Raw genomic sequence first — 18,321 nt, forward strand, 5'->3', positions numbered from 1 at the left:
TAAGATATATGCTGTTCTTGAATGGAAAGATCCAATATCCTAAAGATGTCACAGTTCCCCAACTCATATAATTCTGATAAAAATCCTAACAGGGCTTTTTATAGGACTTGACTTCCTTAAAATTATATAGAATAACAGAGAGCCAAAAATAGTTAGGACCTTTTTAAAAAACACCAAGATGGGAGTGTAAGGAGAAGTCTGACTGTACTTTTTGATGTTTCACTGCTGAGACCTTTCAACCTCACCCCTTCTTGTGCCCCACATCTGGATGAGAAGATAAGAAACCCTGGATGCTCTCTCCTTTTGATGTTTCTGGATCTTCAAACCATGCATGTCCCTTCCCAAACACCCTAGCCCCAGCTCCTCACCACAGTAAAATCCAGGCCAGCCTCCTTTCCCTGCTTTCTCACCATTTTGAACCTGCTTGGGAGGCCTGACCTGCTCTCCCCCAAAGCCCAGGAGTGTGAGGTTGCTGCGAGCTATAGGCTGACGCCAGGGCACTCTGGCCAGGTGACAGAGGAGACTCTGTCTGAAAGAGGGAGGGAGGGAGGGAGGGAGGGAGGAAGGGAGGGAGGGAGGGAGGAAGGGAGGAAGGAAGGAAGGAAGGGAGGGAGGGAGGAAGGGAGGGAGGGAGGGAGGGAGGGAGGGAGGGAGGAAGGGAGGGAGGGAGGGAGGGAGGGAGGGAGGGAGGGAGGGAGGGAGGGAGGAAGGGAGGGAGGGAGGGAGGAAGGGAGGAAGGAAGGGAGGGAGGGAGGAAGGGAGGGAGGGAGGGAGGAAGGAAGGAAGGAAGGGAGGGAGGGAGGAAGGGAGGAAGGAAGGAAGGAAGGGAGGGAGGGAGGAAGGAAGGAAGGAAGGGAGGGAGGGAGGAAGGGAGGGAGGGAGGGAGGGAGGGAGGAAGGAAGGAAGGAAGGGAGGGAGGAAGGAAGGGAGGGAGGGAGGAAGGAAGGGAGGGAGGGAGGGAGGAAGGGAGGGAGGGAGGGAGGGAGGGAGGGAGGAAGGGAGGGAGGGAGGAGTGGGGAAGAAAACCATGGTTCCTGGCAGTATGCAACATTATGGCCCTGGGTAAGGCGGGGAGACAGGGACCAGGTTACACAGAGCTTTGTAAGTCAAGGTATGGAGTTTGGATTTCATTCCCAGAATAATGGAAAGCCACTGGGGAGTTTTAAGCAGGGAAGAAACATGACCTGATTTTATCCTTTCAAAGAAAACAGTTATGGACTGAACTGTGTCCTCTCATTCATTGTTGAAGCCCTCGCCTCCTGTGTGACTGTGTTTGGAGACAGGGTCTTCAGGGAGGTAATTAAGGTTAAGTGAGGTCATAATGGTGGGACCCTAACCCAATAGGACCGTGTCCTTTGCCATGGGATAGCACAGCAAGAAGGCCCTCACCAGACGCTGACACCATGCGCCTGGACTTGCCAGACTCTAGAACTATGGATACGGATCTCTTTTCTTTATAAATCACCTAGTCTGCGGTATTCTGTTATGGCCACCAGAGCAGGCTGCTACACTATCTGCTACTAAGTATGAAAGGAAGGGGAAATCAGTAGAGGGGGCGAGGGCAGTGCAAAGCTTGGCAGCCCCTTGGCAGGGCATGAGTGGAGGAGACGGAGGGAAGCAGGCAAGTGGGGCCGTGCTCTGCAGAAGGGCTCACGGGACATGCTGCTGGACTGGGCCGGAGGGGAAAGAAGGAAAGGAAGCAAACTCTAGATGTACACGTAGACACACAAATCAGGCCCCATTTCCATTTTTAGTTTGGACTTCAAGAAAAAACTCACTTGGCTAAAAAATAGAAATAAGCTAAAAGAAGAATCAGAAGCTATTTTCAGACAGAAAGCAGTGTGTTTGGATAGATAGTAGTTTCCATTTTATAGTATTTTTTTTTTTTTACAATATAATAGGGCCTTACAATCTCAGAGTGCATTGAGGCAACAGCACCTCAAAGAGACATAAGCAACTTCCTAACTCCTCCAAGTAAGGCATCGTCTGTGTTTTCTCCACAGTAACCAATGACTTATTCCCTGAGTGAGAAAGATGCACACTATGACACAGGTCTTATTGCTCTTAGATCACTTGGGCACACATGAGAATCATTGACATTTTACTGAGCTTTAAAAATCTCTGTGAAACCACTATTTTGGTGCCCAATTCAGCCCTAATTTTACCTTTGCATTTCAGAGAAGCCCAGCCCTTCTAAGAATGAGATTTCCAGGCCACAGCAGCAGCGCCACCTGCTTCAGCAGCAGGAGAAAAATAAGTAATGAGTTTTTATACAATTTTTTCTTATTACCAAATGCTGCTTTTGTTTGGGTCGTATTTAATAGCTTGTGTGATGTAGACACTATGCAACTGACTCTGCAGCTGCCGTCTTAGCCGACCAGCCTTTTCTGCACAGAACAATAGTGTTGCTCTTGTGGGTTTAATTCTCTTTCTCAGGCCTGGGAGGGATGAAACTGACACAGATGAGTCTCCAGGCTGGGGAAGGGATGTCCCAGGATACTCATAAATGAAGAAAACCGCCATTCTTTCACTACATGCCTGATTTGGCTCTAAATTTATTCACGTACTCATTCACCATTGTAAAATCACCCAATCAAAATTGGAAAAAATCGCTCCAATTATTATAACAGACATCATACTTGTGGCCTATTGACCAACATGCAGACAGAATCTCTGCCATAATGGCAAGCTATCAAAAGCATGAAATACCATGGCTGTGCTGCACCAAGATGCTACAGTGCAACTCTCATTAGCAAATATAACTATTAAATTTGTTCTAAAATTTTTCTATCCAAGACCAATAATGTAAGTTGTTTTCTTAATCACAACCAAAAACTCCTTGTAGATTACTATTTATACCCAGAAATACACTTCATCATATGATATCATATAATGCCAAAAATGAATTATGGCTTATCAATGCATTTCTGGACAAAATATTAAGATTCATAATGTCTGAAGCATTACTTTTTCTGGTGATACACCTAGAGTGCACAGAATGTTGTTAATCATCCTAACTTCACCCTGTACTGGCAAAATCAAAGGAATATCCACCACTGTTTTTGTATTCTTTTTTTTATATCAATGTAAGTAAGCCATCAAATTTCTAATTTTCCATCACTTAAGGCCAAGGCCTTCTTTTATTTGAATGAGCAAGGTGTCTTAATTTAAAGCAGCTCTTGAAACAAGAAAGCAAGCACAGACATAGACACACAAAATTATTTTCATTAAACCTAAAAAAAATTATTTCCAAATGCAGAGGTTTCCTGCTACCTAAACTAATGTTTAAGATCAAAGGCTTTATATTTTAAAGAAAATTTATAATCATACTTCCAGTTATTATGTTTTCAGATCACTTCTGTCCAAATTTTCTTTCTTTACCACTGTAACTACTATAATTAATAAAGTCCATAATTACCTGGTACACACAATAATTATTTTCATGAGATATGAAAAATAACTTACTAGTAATGGACACTTATCAACACATTCAAAGTTATTTATTGTACTCTTACCTTTAAGGGAGAAAAGATAAAAGCTGACAGTTTTATTTAATAGTATAAGCAGTTTTATTTAATAGTATGCTAAAAAATACCTAGAATGCCTTTTTTAATTAATATATTTACCATCATTAAAATTATTTTTTAAATGTCAAAGAAAGACTTTTTTTGTACAATTATATGGTTATCGATATCAGTTTAGTTTATAGAGTAATTGGGAAAAACTAGCATTTACTATTAAAATCCAAATTTAATAGGTTAAAAAATTATGACCCTAAGCTATTATATGACTTTTGCAGATAAAAATTTTTAATCAGGCTGGGTGTGGTGGCTCACGCCTGTAATCCTAGCACTCTGGGAGGCCGAGGCGGGCAGATTGCTCAAGGTCCGGAGTTTGAAACCAGCCTGAGCAAGAGCAAGACCCTGTCTCCACTGTAAATAGAAAGAAATTAATTGGCCAACTAATATATATAGAAAAATTAGCCAGGCATGGTGGCACATGCCTGTAGTCCCAGCTACTCAGGAGGCTGAGGCAGCAGGATTGCTTGAGCCCAGGAGTTTGAGGTTGCTGTGAGCTAGGCTGATGCCATGGCACTCACTCTAGCCTGGGCAACAAAGTGAGACTCTGTCTCAAAAAAAAATTTTTTTCAATCAGTAATTAAATTTTTAATCAGAAGCTCCTGCTTCTGGCCAAGATAAAGTAACAAGAACTGGATTTATCTTCCCCCTTGAAACAACTAAAATACCAGAAAAACTAAATGGGGAAAAAAGTTTTCATAAATTTGAACATAAAGGAAAAAAGTAAACCCTGAGAGATAAGAAAGAAATGAAGTGAGCCCTGTGTTTTTCCCAGCTTACTCCTTTGAGAGTTTCCAGATCATATTTCTGAGAGTGGGACTCCAGGCAGAGCCGGGAGGACTTCCGGAATCACAAAGACACAGACCAAGGCTCTATATTTGCAATGTAGAGTATGGAGGGTAGAGAGATCCACAGACAGGAAGAACGCTGGAGATCTTCAGTGGGTTTCTCTCAAATAGTCAACAGGGTACTGATCAGCAGATACGTTTCAAGAACCTATCCTAGGTTGGGATAGAACCTCCTAAAAGTATTAGAGGAAATAGTACCTGGCACGCACACAAAGCACAGTGCCTTTTCCCACAAGTCAGAAAGGAACACTCCATGATTCACAAAGCATTGGCTAGAGCAGTCAGAAAGGTCACACCTTAGTAGTTTGCATAAACTACCCCTAGATCAAACGCTGGTCTCGTTCTGCCTAACAATGTAATAAGTAAGATCCAAAAGAATCAAAATGATTTGGAGTGACTTCACTGAGTATCAGAAAAAAAATCCAGAATATTTATAGAAACACAAAAATACCCACCACTTGACAAAATGTAATTTACAATGATTAGCATCTAATCAGAAATTACCAAACATACAAACAGAAAAGTATGACCCATATGAGGAGAAATGTTAACTAATTGAAACCAATCCAGAATTGACACAGATGTTAGAATTAGCAAACAAAAGCATTTCAAAAGGTATTATAACTGTATTCCATATGTTCAAAAGGCTAAAGGAATAATTTAACACATTAAATGAAGACATAGAAGACATTAAAAGACCCAAACTGAACTTATATATATTAATTATAATTTCTGAGAGGAAAAAATGTACTGAATAGAAATAGTGGTAAATTAGACAATGCAGAAGAAAAGACTAGTGAATTTGAGATAGAGCAATAGAAATATTATAGAAACTATTTCATCCAAAATGAAATATACAGTAAAAAAACAACAATTTTTTCATGAACAGAATATCAGTGGCTGTGAGGCAACTTCAAAAGTCCTAATTACATATAATTAAAGGCATAGAGGGAGAAGATACAAAAGAGGGGAAAGAAAATATATTGGAAGAAATAATGGCTGAAGATTTTCCAAATTTGACAAACACTATAAATGAACAGACCCAAGAATTTCAGTGAACCCCAAACACAAGAAATAAGGAGGAAATGACACCAACTCAGATCAAATTTCCCAAACCAATGATGAAGAGAAAATCTTTAAAACACCAAGAGGGAAAAAAGATGCATATGTGCAGGGGGGACGACTAAAGGATGACAGCTTATTTCTGGTAAGAAACACGAAGACAGTTGTTCCAGTTTGGATGTCTGTCTCTCCAAATCTCGTGTTGAAGTTTGATCCCCAATATCGGATGTGGAACCTAGTGGGAGGTGTTTGGGTTTGGGGGTGGACCCCTCATGAATAGATGCCTGCCATCTGAGGGGTGAGTGAGCTCTCATTCTGTTAGTTCCCACGAGAGCTGGTGTTGAAAGAGCCTGACCTGACCCCCTTGCTTCCCCTCTCTGCATGTGATCGCTGCACCTGCCAGCCCTGCTGTGCCAGCCTGAACCCCTCATCGGAAGCAGATGCCGACACCACGCTCCTCATATGACCCTCAGGACATGGGCCAAATAAATCTCCTTTCTTTATATATTACTCAGCCTCTGGTATTCCTTTCTAGCAACACTAAATAAACTAAGACAGAAAACAGAGCAATACTTTGTAGTGGAGTGACAATAGCTGAAAACAAAAACTATCAACATATAATCTTATACCCAGCAAAAATATCTGTCAAACAATGAAGGCAAAAATACTTTTTCAGACATACAAAAGATTGAAACAATTTATTACCAGAAATGTAAAAGGAAGTCCTTCAGAAAAAAGGAGTATGATACCAAATGGAGATATGAAATTACACAAAGGAATTAACACCAGACCTAGTTACTACAAGGGCAAATGTAGAAGATATTTTTCTTATTATTTAAATATTTTAAAAGGATAATTAACTATTTAAATAAAACTAATAATTAATAATATATTATGAAATTTATACTTTATAAGTAAAATCCATGGTCATAGTAGTAGAAAGGCTGGGAGGGAAGAAATAGAGTATAATATTGTATGGCTTATATACTACAGAAGTAGTATAATATTATTGGAAATTAGACTAAATTTAAAATGTTATTTTAGTTTTCTAGAGCTGTCATAACAAATCACCACAAACTTGGTGTGAAAACAACAGAAATTTATTCTTTCAGAGTTCTGGAGGCCAAAAGTCTGAAAATAGTATCACTGGGTAAATGAAGGTACTGACAGGCCATTCTTGCTCTGGAGGCTTTAGAGGAAAATCCATTCCCTGCCTCTTCCACCTTCCACTGCTGCTGGCATTTCTTGCCTTGTGACTGCATCACTTGCATCTTTGAGGCCACCATTTTCAAACATCTTTTTTCTCCATCATCAAGTCATCTATTTATCCCTGTGTGTCAAATATCCCTCTCCTCCTCTTATAAGGATACATGTAATTGCACTTAGGGCCCACTCAGATATTCCAAGATAATCTCCTAATTTCAAGATCTTGAACTTAATAACATCTGCAAAAGTCCTTTTCCTAAATAAGATAACACTTACAGTTTCCAGTTTTGATGTTTGTTCCTTCAAAATCTCATGTTGAGATTTGATCCCAAATGTTGGAGGTGAGGCCTAATAGGAGGTTTACTAGATATCTTTGGGGGCTTTTACTCAACCTACTATAAATGTATACTATAAACCCTAAAGCAACTTTTAAAATAAAAAAGACAACAAAGTGAATAAAATGAAGCCATAAAAATATTCAATTAATCCAAAGAAACATAAAAAAGAGAAAAAAGAATAAAAAGACATATGATACAGAGAAAACAAATAAGAGAAAAAAGATAGACTTAAACCTAAACATATTAATTATCACATTAAATGTAAATGGTCTAAATCCCTTAATTAAAAGGCATAGATTGCCTAACTGGATAAAATGTTAAGACCCAACTTTATGCTATCTACCAGAAAGGTACTTAAGCTATCATGACACAAACAGGTCAAAACAAAAAGTATAGTTAAAGACATGCTCTGTTAACACTAATCAAAACAAAGTTGGAGTAGCTATATTAATATTACACAAAGAAAATTTTAGAGTAAAGAATATCACCAGGGATAAAGAAGATTATTACCTAATGATTAAAAAAAGCAATTAATCTAGAGGACATACAACCTAAACATTTCTGCACTTATTAAACAGAGCTTCAAAACACATGAAGCAAAAACAAATAAAACTGAAAGAAGGAATAGATAGATCCACAATTATGGTTGGAGAGGCCAATACACTACTTGCAATAATTAACATAAAAAGAATATAGAAAATAAATGATAATATAGAAAATTAGGACTCTATGAACCAGTTTGACCTAGTTGACATTTATACAATGCTCCACCCATGAGTAGCAGAATATGCACATTTTCAAGAGCATATGGAATATTCATTGATCAAGATAGAACATATCCAAGAGTGACATCAGCAAAATGGTTGAATAGGAGTTCTCTGGCTTCACTGAACGCCACAAAAATCCAACTAGCAACTATTCACAGACAAAAATATCATATCATATTCCATAACTCAAGGGTAAGGTTAAAACACCCTCTTGGACCACAAAACCAAGGATAGCCACAATCAGATGGTAAGAGCAATGGTGCTCTTTGACCATGGCATTGCTCCCCAAAGCTGGCACGGTTCCATACACAGACAGTTTCCCTAAGCCCACGGTGAGAAAAGTTGAGTTAAAGTTGGACATTCAGTTTCCCTACCATTCTGAGACCCTTCACAGGAGGCTCACTCCCTTCTCTGTCCCAGAGAAAATGTTGAAGTAAAGGCAGGTCTAGACCACATGAGTCAGTAAGAACAGTGGTCCCCAAACTTTTTGGCATTGGTTTCATAGAAGACAATTCTTCCATGGACCGGGTTGTGGGGGCGGTTTTGGAGTGATTCAAGCACATTAAATTTATTACATCTGCAGCTGCTCCCCAGTGCTAGCATCACTGCCCCAGCTCCACCCCAGATCATCAGGCGTTAGACTCTCATAAGGAGCCGCAACCTAGATCCCTCACACACGCAGTTTACAGTAGGGATCGTGCTCCTATGAGAATCTAATGCCACCACTGATCTGACAGGAGGCGGAGCTCAGCCAGTGATGTGAGCAATGGAGAGCAGCTATAAATACAAATGAAGCTTCCCTTGCTCACCCACTGCCCACCTCCTGCTGGGTGGCCCGGTTCCTAACAGGCCACAGACCGTTACCAGTCCACAACCTGGAGGTTGGGGACCCCAGGTACAAGGAATTCTAGTGGTGATGCACACTCTTAGCTTTTGATGTCTGGAAAAGTTTTTATTTCTCTTTCATTTCTGAAATATAGCTTTGCTGGATAAAGTATTTTTGGTTGAGTCCACTCTCTCCTGGCCTACAGGGTTTCTGCTAAGAAATCTACTGATAGTCATATTGACATACATTTGTATGTAATGTGTTTCTTATCTCATTGCTCTCTGAATTTTTTTGTCTTTGATATTTGATACTTTGAGTATTATATGCCTTGCTGTACTCCTCTTTGGTAGGAATTTGATAGGAGATCTCTGTGCTTCTTGTACTTGGGTGTTGGCCCTTATCTCCAGATGAGTTTTCAGTTATAAATTTCATGTTTTCTGGCCCTTTTTCTATTTCTTCTCCTTCTGCAACTCCTATTAGGCAAAAGTTTTGTCTCTTGATGATGTCCCATAATTGCTGTTTCTTTATTCTTTTTCATTCTTTTATCTTTTTGTTTTTCTGACTGGATAATTTCTAATGTGATGTCATTCAGCTTACCAATTCTTTTTTTTTTCCTTTTACTTGATTCAATCAGCTGTTGAAATTTTCTATTGAATTTTTCAACTCAGTCATTGTATTCTTCATTTCTAAGATTTCTATCTTTTTTATTGTTTCTATTTCTTAGCTTCTTGCTTTTTGTTTTATAAATTTTAGTAAATATTTTAGTCCACATACTTTTGTAGTCTACTGAACTTCTTTATGAGTATTTTTTTTTTTTTTGAGACAGAGTCTCGCTTGTTGCCCAGGCTAGAGTGAGTGCCGTGGCGTCAGCCTAGCTCACAGCAACCTCAAACTCCTGGGCTCAAGCAATCCTGCTGCCTCAGCCTCCCGAGTAGCTGGGACTACAGGCATGCGCCACCATGCCCGGCTAATTTATATATATATATTAGTTGGCCAATTAATTTCTTTCTATTTAAAGTAGAGACGGGGTCTTGCTCTTGCTCAGGCTGGTTTCGAACTCCTGACCTTGAGCAATCCGCCCGCCTCAGCCTCCCAAAGTGCTAGGATTACAGGCGTGAGCCACCGCGCCCGGCTTCTTTATGAGTATTGATCTGTATTTTTTGTCATTTTATAGATCTCATTTTCCTTGGGGTTCAGCCTGGGATTCTGGAAGGGCCTGCTGGTGACAACCTCAGGCAGGCAGAGCTTGTGTTGAGCTCTCTTATTGGTTGGGCTGTTGCCTTTGCTAAGATGTTGGATAGGACCACTGGCTGGGCTTCACTGCCCAGTGAGACCATTGGCTGGACTCTGCTATCAGGCAGAGATACTGGCTGGATACTGTGATGGCTTCCAGTCAGGCCAGTTGCAAGATGCATTCCTTGGCCAGGGAATTTCACTGTTTGGGATCTGCAGTTGAATGTAGTTACAGGCTGAGAGCTTTGAGGGTGGGCAGAGTCAGTGCTATGAACAGGAGGGACCAGAGGCTATGCTTCTTAGAAATGTAAGATTGAATCTTAAAACCCACCAAGGTGGGATTCTCCCTCTCTGGGAGTGGTCACTGGGTGAGATTTTTGGCTGAGTGGATCTGCTGCTTGTCTTCCTGGGTCAAGCCTGTCTAGCCTCTTTGCTTCTTTAAAATAGGGCCTAGGGAAGACTTGATGAGAGCACCCAGGTTATGTAGGGAATCTAGCTACAGATTCAGGCCTGGAAGATCTGCGAATTGTGTTTCTGGCAGCACGGTGTGCTGATGGCTAATTTCTCTGGTGTGATGCCTCCATTGACTGAAAGGCAAAGCAATTCATCCTGGCTGCTGTGCAGGTTGCTATGAGCTCCATCCTTATTCTTTGACTCTAGCCCTGCAGCCCCAGTCCCCAGTCCCCAGACCAGTGCTAGTCCTCGGCCTGTTAAGGACCAGGCTCTAGAGCTCCACCACCCACCACCCACACCCCGTCTGTGGAAAAATTGTCTTCCATGAAACTTAGGAACCTGGGGTCCACACAGCAGGACATGACAGAGGACAGGTGAGCAGGTGTATTTACAGCTGCTCTACATTGCTTGAATCACTGCCTGAGTTCTGCCTCCTGCTGCCCCCCATACTCACGGAAAAATTGTCTCCCATGAAAACCTGTCCCTGGTGCCAAAAAGGTTGGGGACCACTGCCAGGGAAACCACAAACCATTAAATGGCTATAACTAAAGAGCCTGGCTATATTAAATATTGGTGATGATGAGGAAATGGAACTATTAGTGCACATAGAATGTAAAATTGTAAAACCACTTTGGAAAAGAACTTGACAATTTCTTTAAAAACCAAATTGATAATTACCGTGTGATGCAGCAAGTCTGCTTTTAGGTATCTGCCCAAGAGAAAAGAAAGCCTATTTTTGTTAAAAGATCTGTATATGAATGTTCATAGCAACTTTATTTACAACAGCCAAAAACTGGAAACAACTCAAATTATTCATAAAATGGAATACTATTCAGCAATAAAAAGGATTGAAATAACAATGTATGTAAAAATATGAATGAAACTCAAATTGTGTAGATTAAAAGAAATTAGAGCACATACTATGTCTTCCCCTTTATGTCATTTTAGAATATGTAAATATCTATAGTTATAGAGAGTAGATAAGTGGTTGCCTGGCTTGGGAATGAAGCAGAGACAGGCAGAAACAGGAGGGAGAGCTGACAAAGATGCATGATGAAGTTTTTGGAGGTGATACATGTATTACATTTTTCCAGTCTGCTAAGGAGTCATATTATATAAAATTATCTCAGGAATGATTATACCAGCACCTTTGCCATTTAATGCAACCACATCAAGGGAGGGACTATTACATCATATTCACAGATTGCACTCACACTCAAGGACAGACTTTATAAGTGTACACTCCAGGAGACCCAGAATCCTGGACGCCATCACAGGATTCTGCCTACAACACCATGCATTAATTTGAATCCTTATTTTTAGAAAAAGAAACTTGCAGATTCAGAATGGAAGTTAAGCTCTTTAATTTTTCTTGGTACTGTTTTCTCAATACCTTTACAATCCATGGCTAAGAATGAAGATCTTTATTGATTCCAAATACGTGCCAGGGATTGTGCTAGGTCCTTTACTTTCAGTTTATTCCATAGTAGAGAAAAAAATTACATTTGAACCAAAGAGGTAAAAGAAACATGTAACCAAATCAGTGTTACTTTTAAGTAGGTATCAGAGTACTTTTAAGTACAGATAAGAAAATTAGACAATTAACAACAGTCAAGTGGAAAGGCTAAATCTAATATTTCAAAAATTTCCTAAATGTGTGATGGGATATGCTTTTGATGGTCTTGGGGGAAAAAAACCACTCTACATTTTCCAGTGAAATTTGAACATTTTTTCTTTTTAAAGCAAAACAGATTTTAGTTGCACAGAATTTAAAACAGACTGTAGCTTACGTAACTAAATTTAATGGCCTAAAATATTTTCTCCAAAATCATGTTGCACATATTTTATTAATTTATGAATAAAATTTATTTCAAGATGGTACTGCACATATTTAATCACAGTGAAATCTTTCTTCATCTAGAAGATCAAATATAGCTAATATTACTTTGAAAATAGGAACTACAAAAGGCTTTAGCATCAAGAAACATTTTAAACCACATTTAGATTCAAATATCATTTAAACCAACTTTCATCCTGAAGCATCACAAAGTTTGAAGCACTTTGTTCAGAGTAATCAAGACAAATACATCAAATTTCAGTTTTTACATGATTTTATTAAATATCTAAAGACTTGAATTAAGGCTTCTGACAATACAGTAATGCTAGAATCTATCAGCAAATCATAAGTGCAAGTTGAAAATTAACTCAAAATCAATAACAGCAATTTGTTGCTTCTGTTACCTACACAAATGCAGGCTGATGACATAGCTGAGAACTATTAAACAGCCATACATTATAGAAATAACTCATGGAAACACCTAAAGTATTTCACCTGTGCAAAAAATGCACTAAAATTTTTTATTCATGGAGAGGATATCCTAATAATAACAGATGTTTAAAGTCCAACAGAAATTTCCTACACTCTTATAAATCATAAAATTTTCAAGAAGCACTTTGGCCTAACATATTTCATTCTTTGTCTCAGCCCAGACAAATATTTTAGAAAACTAGAAGAAAAATTGTATTTCATAGTTGTTTGAGGTGTCTCAATATGGTTGGGAAAGGAAGATATCCTTCTCATTTGGGCATTTGGCACATATATTCACACATGGCATAAATTTAAACTTTAAATTGGCATGTATAAAATCCTCTATGAGAGAATCACAGTCCAGATACAAAAGCTGGCAATTTTTTTATTTCTGAAGCACAGCACAGAACATCCGCAGTATCCGGCCTTCCATAGTGATGAACTAGGCATTCATTCCAGCCAGATTGTGTACTGTTATCCAAACCCCACTGAATAGGCACTGGCAAGTGAGACATCATTTGAAAGCTCCTTACAAGGAAGCAAACTAAATAGATAGTGCACATTCCTGTCAGATTAAATATATACAAGGATCAGAAGCTAGAGTCAAAAACGCAACACTTTCTAGCAATGGCACACTAGGTAATACACAACTGAAAAGCTGGGCAAAACAAAAAACAGCTGCTTGAAAGCATCTGAGTGCCAGCAAGGCAGAGAAAAATCACAGAATAATGGAGAGGTAAGCTTGCCCAGGCGAGCGGAGCACTGACCTTGCTTTTCCCCGAGGAATGTCCAATGAGGTAGTTCAGAGCTGAGTGGAGGTTTCAAAAGACTCAGGGTTAGGAGACAAAAATGAGTTTAGGGCCTGCCAAGAAAAAGAGGCCCGCAGAATTGGGACCTCCCTACCACAACGTTGCTCTATGGGCAGAAAGATAAACCAGAACCTGGAACTGAATCCGACTTCAAAATTTCAAGCCCTTTCTGAAAGTGATCCAGGATCATAACTACCCTTAGCCACCTTCCAGAGGCAAAAATAAATCCTTTCTAAAGGAAGATAACATCATCCTCTCTCAAAGTAATTCCTACCGTTTTTCACATACAATGACAACAGACAAAATCACCACCACCACCACTACCAGGTATTCTAGGAAAGAAATCAACATAATGAAAAGCAGAAACAGACCCACAGGGGAACCACATAATTCAATTCTTACGCAAGCTTTAAAATAACTGTGTAATATTAGAAAATTAAAGACCTACGTGAGAATTTTCACAGAAAATTGGAAAATTTTTGAAAAGTATCAAATGGAAATTGTAGAACTAAAAAAAAAAAACTGCTAAAATTAAGAATCCAATAAATGGGTTTTAAAAATTAGACACAGGTGAAGAAAAAATTGGTAAGTTGTAACAAAGAGCAGAAGTAAATTCCCAGAATGAAGAGAGACAAAGAACAGAAGATGTAGGAAGCATGGAAGAGATAGAGGGAGTCATGCAAAAAGGTCTGACAAAGGTTAACTGAAAACCTAGAGGAATGAAGGTGAATGCAGCCAAAGCGATATTTGAAAAGAAAATAATTGTTTTCTAAAACCAATAAAAAATATTTTTAAGTCACTAAGTATGTTGAACTCTACAGCATATAATCAATCATATGTGCTGCTATAACCTGCACAACCCATGTTGTAGGAAACTCCATAAAATAAACCACCCCATGTCTTCAAGAAATTACAAGGGGAAAACAAAAACCAGATGAAGCAGAAACCAAAAGAGTCAAAGAGGTAAGAGACAGCAATCACAGTATGTGGATTGTAATTGGATACCCATTCAAAGCACCAGGGAAAAAACAACTGTGACATCCACAAGACAATTGGGAATTTGAATAGTAATCAAATATGAAGAATTAATATATTTGTTTGTTCCATGTGGTTATGACACTTTTTGTGACTGCCTTAGAACAAAGTTCTTATCTTTTAGAGATAACAGACATATTTATGGATGAAGTATGAATGAGTGGAATTTGCTTAAAATAACACAGAAGTTAATGGGGTTAAAATGACAATTTTCCATGAATCAATTGTTGAAACAGATGATAGATTTGTGAAAGTTCATTATATTTTTCAGTTTACTTTTGCTCATGTTCAAAATTCTCCATAATAAAGTTTATATAATTATTGGTAAACTCACTTCCTTCGCTATATTTATAATTCATCTTTTACCATGAGTTTTTAAGACAGTGTAAACTAGCAAGAAATAATCTCTCGCTCCACTTTCCAAGCCCAGGTGTAATAAACTCATCAAGGGTTAATCAAAAACCTAATCATTAACTTGCATTACTCAAAGCCAAGTACCAGTAACTTTATAACAAGAAAAGCTTCAGAATTTTAAGACTTTCATTGTACCTAAGAAGTTTAACATGTTGAAGAATTTTGGTGACATGGAATGTAATGTATACTCAATTATAATTTTTTATAAAGTTGCTCAATTTTATTTGATGGCATCCCATTATAGTAAATTTTCCATGTATCATATTTCAAAATAAACCCAGACAAAAATAACAACCTACAATTATACTTTTCATTAATTTCGACTTGGCCTATTCCAAATTAGTTATTTTACCATAGCATGTATTCATCACAGTATGATATTACAGCTTCAAGTTATATCTTTCTAATGCTCTCTTTAAAATATGTCTCAGTACTTCAAGCATTGAGTTCAACTTGAAGAAAGAAAAGAAAAATAAAATAAAATAGAAAACAAAATATGTCTCAGTACCACATTCTAGAAGCTTAGAAACTTTGATGTGGAAGAAATTTTTTAATGTATTTATCTAAGAGTAAACAGAAAAAACGAATAATGCCTTTAATCTAACTTTGACTCCACTGAGTACTTAGAGGTGGGTGGATATACATGCATACCTAGATAACATATGATCAATTACATTTAAAATATGAAGTACATTTTTTAAATAATTTGCGACTTTACAGACCCTGTGTCATAGATGCTACAGATTAAAGATTCTATCTACAACGGACATTTTCTGGGAGTTGCTCCATGGGAATTCCAGAGGAACGTTGTAATGTTTATATTCTTTGGAATCTGCATCCACAAGTAATTGAATTCAGTGTGGATACCAAAATAAGCCTTTCAAGTATTTAAAATAAATTTTCCAACCTCATACCATGGCGAAAAGTGATTTCTTGTCATGTTTTCATTCCTTTCCAAGTATATGTTGCAAGAAATTTATCAAGAAGGCCTTACGTAAAATTACATATAAGTTATGACCTGCTATTTCTTGTTGATAGCTTTAAACTACTTAAGCTTTACTTTCTTATACATACTAATGAGAAAGACCCTTCTGAGATACATGAGTCAGTCGGCTTCTGGATGTAAAAAATTTAAATTGGGGAAGCCTTAACAGCCAAATTTAATGATGGAGCTGTATACTCAAACTTGCTATTACAAAAAGGAACAGTGGAGAGAGAAAAAGGAGGAGTAAAGGTAACCCCCTGGACTCCTGCTTCCAGAAAAAAAGACACAGATCTTGGTCTCCTACACACAAGTGGATCTCCCCCGCCCCCCACAAGAACAGCATCATGAATCAGCAGAGGTTCAGCACAGGACTCTCAAAAATGGAAAAAACAAGGTAATTGGGAGATAAAGTCGCATTCTCTGGAGAGTGCAAAACAAACAATAGGGCATAGGGTGTGGGAGGGCGCCGGCCCGCCAGGCCAGGGGGTGAAGAGGGATGAGACCCACGGGAGAACTCCTTGCTTCCCCACTCACCTCCACACTCACCCAGCCAGGGACCTGTCTGAAGTTGGTGTGAACTCGCCACAGGAGAAGTGTGCTGTTGAGGGCCGTCATTAGTGGAAAGCACCGTGAACTCTCCCGGAGCTCCATGCTAGGATGGCACCAAGAGGGGAGGAAACCAGACTGAGCTGATAGGGAAGACAGTTAGATGTCTAGCCTCTGGTAACTAGCAGGGCCAGTCCTACACAGCTGTTCACTAAGTCGGGGGCTCTAAGCTGGAACTGCCTCAGGCGAATAAGACTGCACAGGGCGGTCAGTAAGAGCGAGGGCTGTGGCTGAACCGGCCGTCGGGAAGGCGGCGTAGAGGAGGCAACGGGGCGTCCTGATGACCCAGACCTCCAACCTCGCACCTGCCACCTCCTAAACAGCCACCCCCAGTGCTGGTGCCCTGCGAGTGGGCAAGTGGTTGCCACTGAGGGGGTCCACAGCCGAGTCGCCGTGGTGCGATACAGTGGGGCAGGCGGGTCCCCTCCCCCAGCCTAGAGACTCTCCGGACAAATTCCACCCTTACACAACCTGCTATCAGCTGGCCAGGCCTGGCTCCATCAACGACCAACTAAGGAGAGTAACACCAAGGGGAGTTGCAGCCACTGGGGCACTGGGGTGCAGGGCAGACTGGGGGGCTACCTCCTCCCCCTAGCCAGCAACTCTCCTGCAGAAAGTGGTAGGCTCCACCCCTGAAAACGGGATGAGATAATAAAACCCACTCTCCCCCTGATCTAGGGTGAATCCACCGGGCCTGTGCACAGATCTAAAGTAGGCAACCAAATGACTTTGCTTTCCAGAACAGCTTAGGTCACCCAGTTGATCAAAACGCTGGGGCTAGATCTCCTCTCCCGGTCAGTGGCGAACAGTCAGGGCTGTGGTCAAGGAACAAATCCCCTGCAACTGGCCACAACAGGCTCCACAAGTAACCCCTCCCATCAGGGGTAGCCGACCAAGTGTGGTAGAAGAGCTCCCTCCAGTGGCAGATCAAGAAACCATAGAAGAGAGGACCCCTGTGTACCATACAAAAAACATCAGCTGATCCAGATGGGGAGGGCTCAGCGAAAGAATTTGGGAGCTATGAAAAATCAAACCGAAGACACTCCCCCAGAGACACACCAGTTCTCAAGAAATGAATACTAACCAAACCCAAAACATTAAAATGACAGAAGAATTCCAAAATTGAATTGTAGGAAAGCTCAATGATATGCAAGAAAAAAATGGATAACCAACACAAAGAAACCACAAAGAAAATTCAGGACTTGGAACAAAAATTCACTAAGGAAATCGAGATCTTAAAGAAAAATCAATCCAATCTCCTGGAAATGAAGAATTTATTCAGGGAAATACAAAACACAGTGGAAAGCCTCAAAAATAGGGTGGACCAAACAGAAGAATCTCAGAGATTGAAGATAACACTTTCAAATCAAATAAGTTAATCACAGAGGTGGAGCAGAAAAATAAGAGACATGAGCAAAGCTTACAAGCATTGTTAGATTACACCTAGAAAAATAACCTGCAGCTCCTCTGGATTCCAGAGAAGGAGGAAGAAAAAAAAAACGTAAGGATTGGATAAGATATAATTTGAAGATATAATTGAGGAAAATTTCCCAGGTCTGGCCAATAACTTAGAATTACAAATCCAAGAGGCACAAAGGACCTCTGCGAGATACAATGCAAATAGGAAAACACCACAACACGTAGTCATCAGACTGACCAAAAAATCAACAAAATAGATCCTCCTACAAGCTATAAGGCAAAAGAAGCAAGTTACATACAAAGGAAAACCAATCTGAATAATGCCAGACTTCTCAACTGAAACATTACAAGTAAGAAGAGACTGGGGCCCCATTCTCACTATTTTGAAACAAAATAATGCCCAGCCTAGAATCTTGTACCCTGCAAAACTAGGC

General features: G+C 39.6%; 1 long non-coding RNA gene across 2 annotated transcripts; it reads left to right on the forward strand.

Annotated features, from left to right (window-relative positions):
• The first annotated feature begins 1,435 nt into the window (after nucleotides 1–1,435).
• Nucleotides 1,436–5,976, forward strand: LOC105884786 (uncharacterized). 2 transcript variants are annotated; one of them, XR_012914887.1, is made up of 3 exons: nucleotides 1,436–1,524; nucleotides 2,179–2,257; nucleotides 5,892–5,976. It is a non-coding gene; the product is annotated as an uncharacterized LOC105884786 (long non-coding RNA). The 2 variants fall into 2 exon arrangements; XR_012914888.1 differs by lacking the exon at nucleotides 5,892–5,976 and adding an exon at nucleotides 5,316–5,395.
• The last annotated feature ends 12,345 nt before the right edge of the window (nucleotides 5,977–18,321 follow it).

This window comes from Microcebus murinus, chromosome 25 (assembly GCF_040939455.1).
Source record: "Microcebus murinus isolate Inina chromosome 25, M.murinus_Inina_mat1.0, whole genome shotgun sequence".
NCBI lineage: Eukaryota > Metazoa > Chordata > Mammalia > Primates > Cheirogaleidae > Microcebus > Microcebus murinus.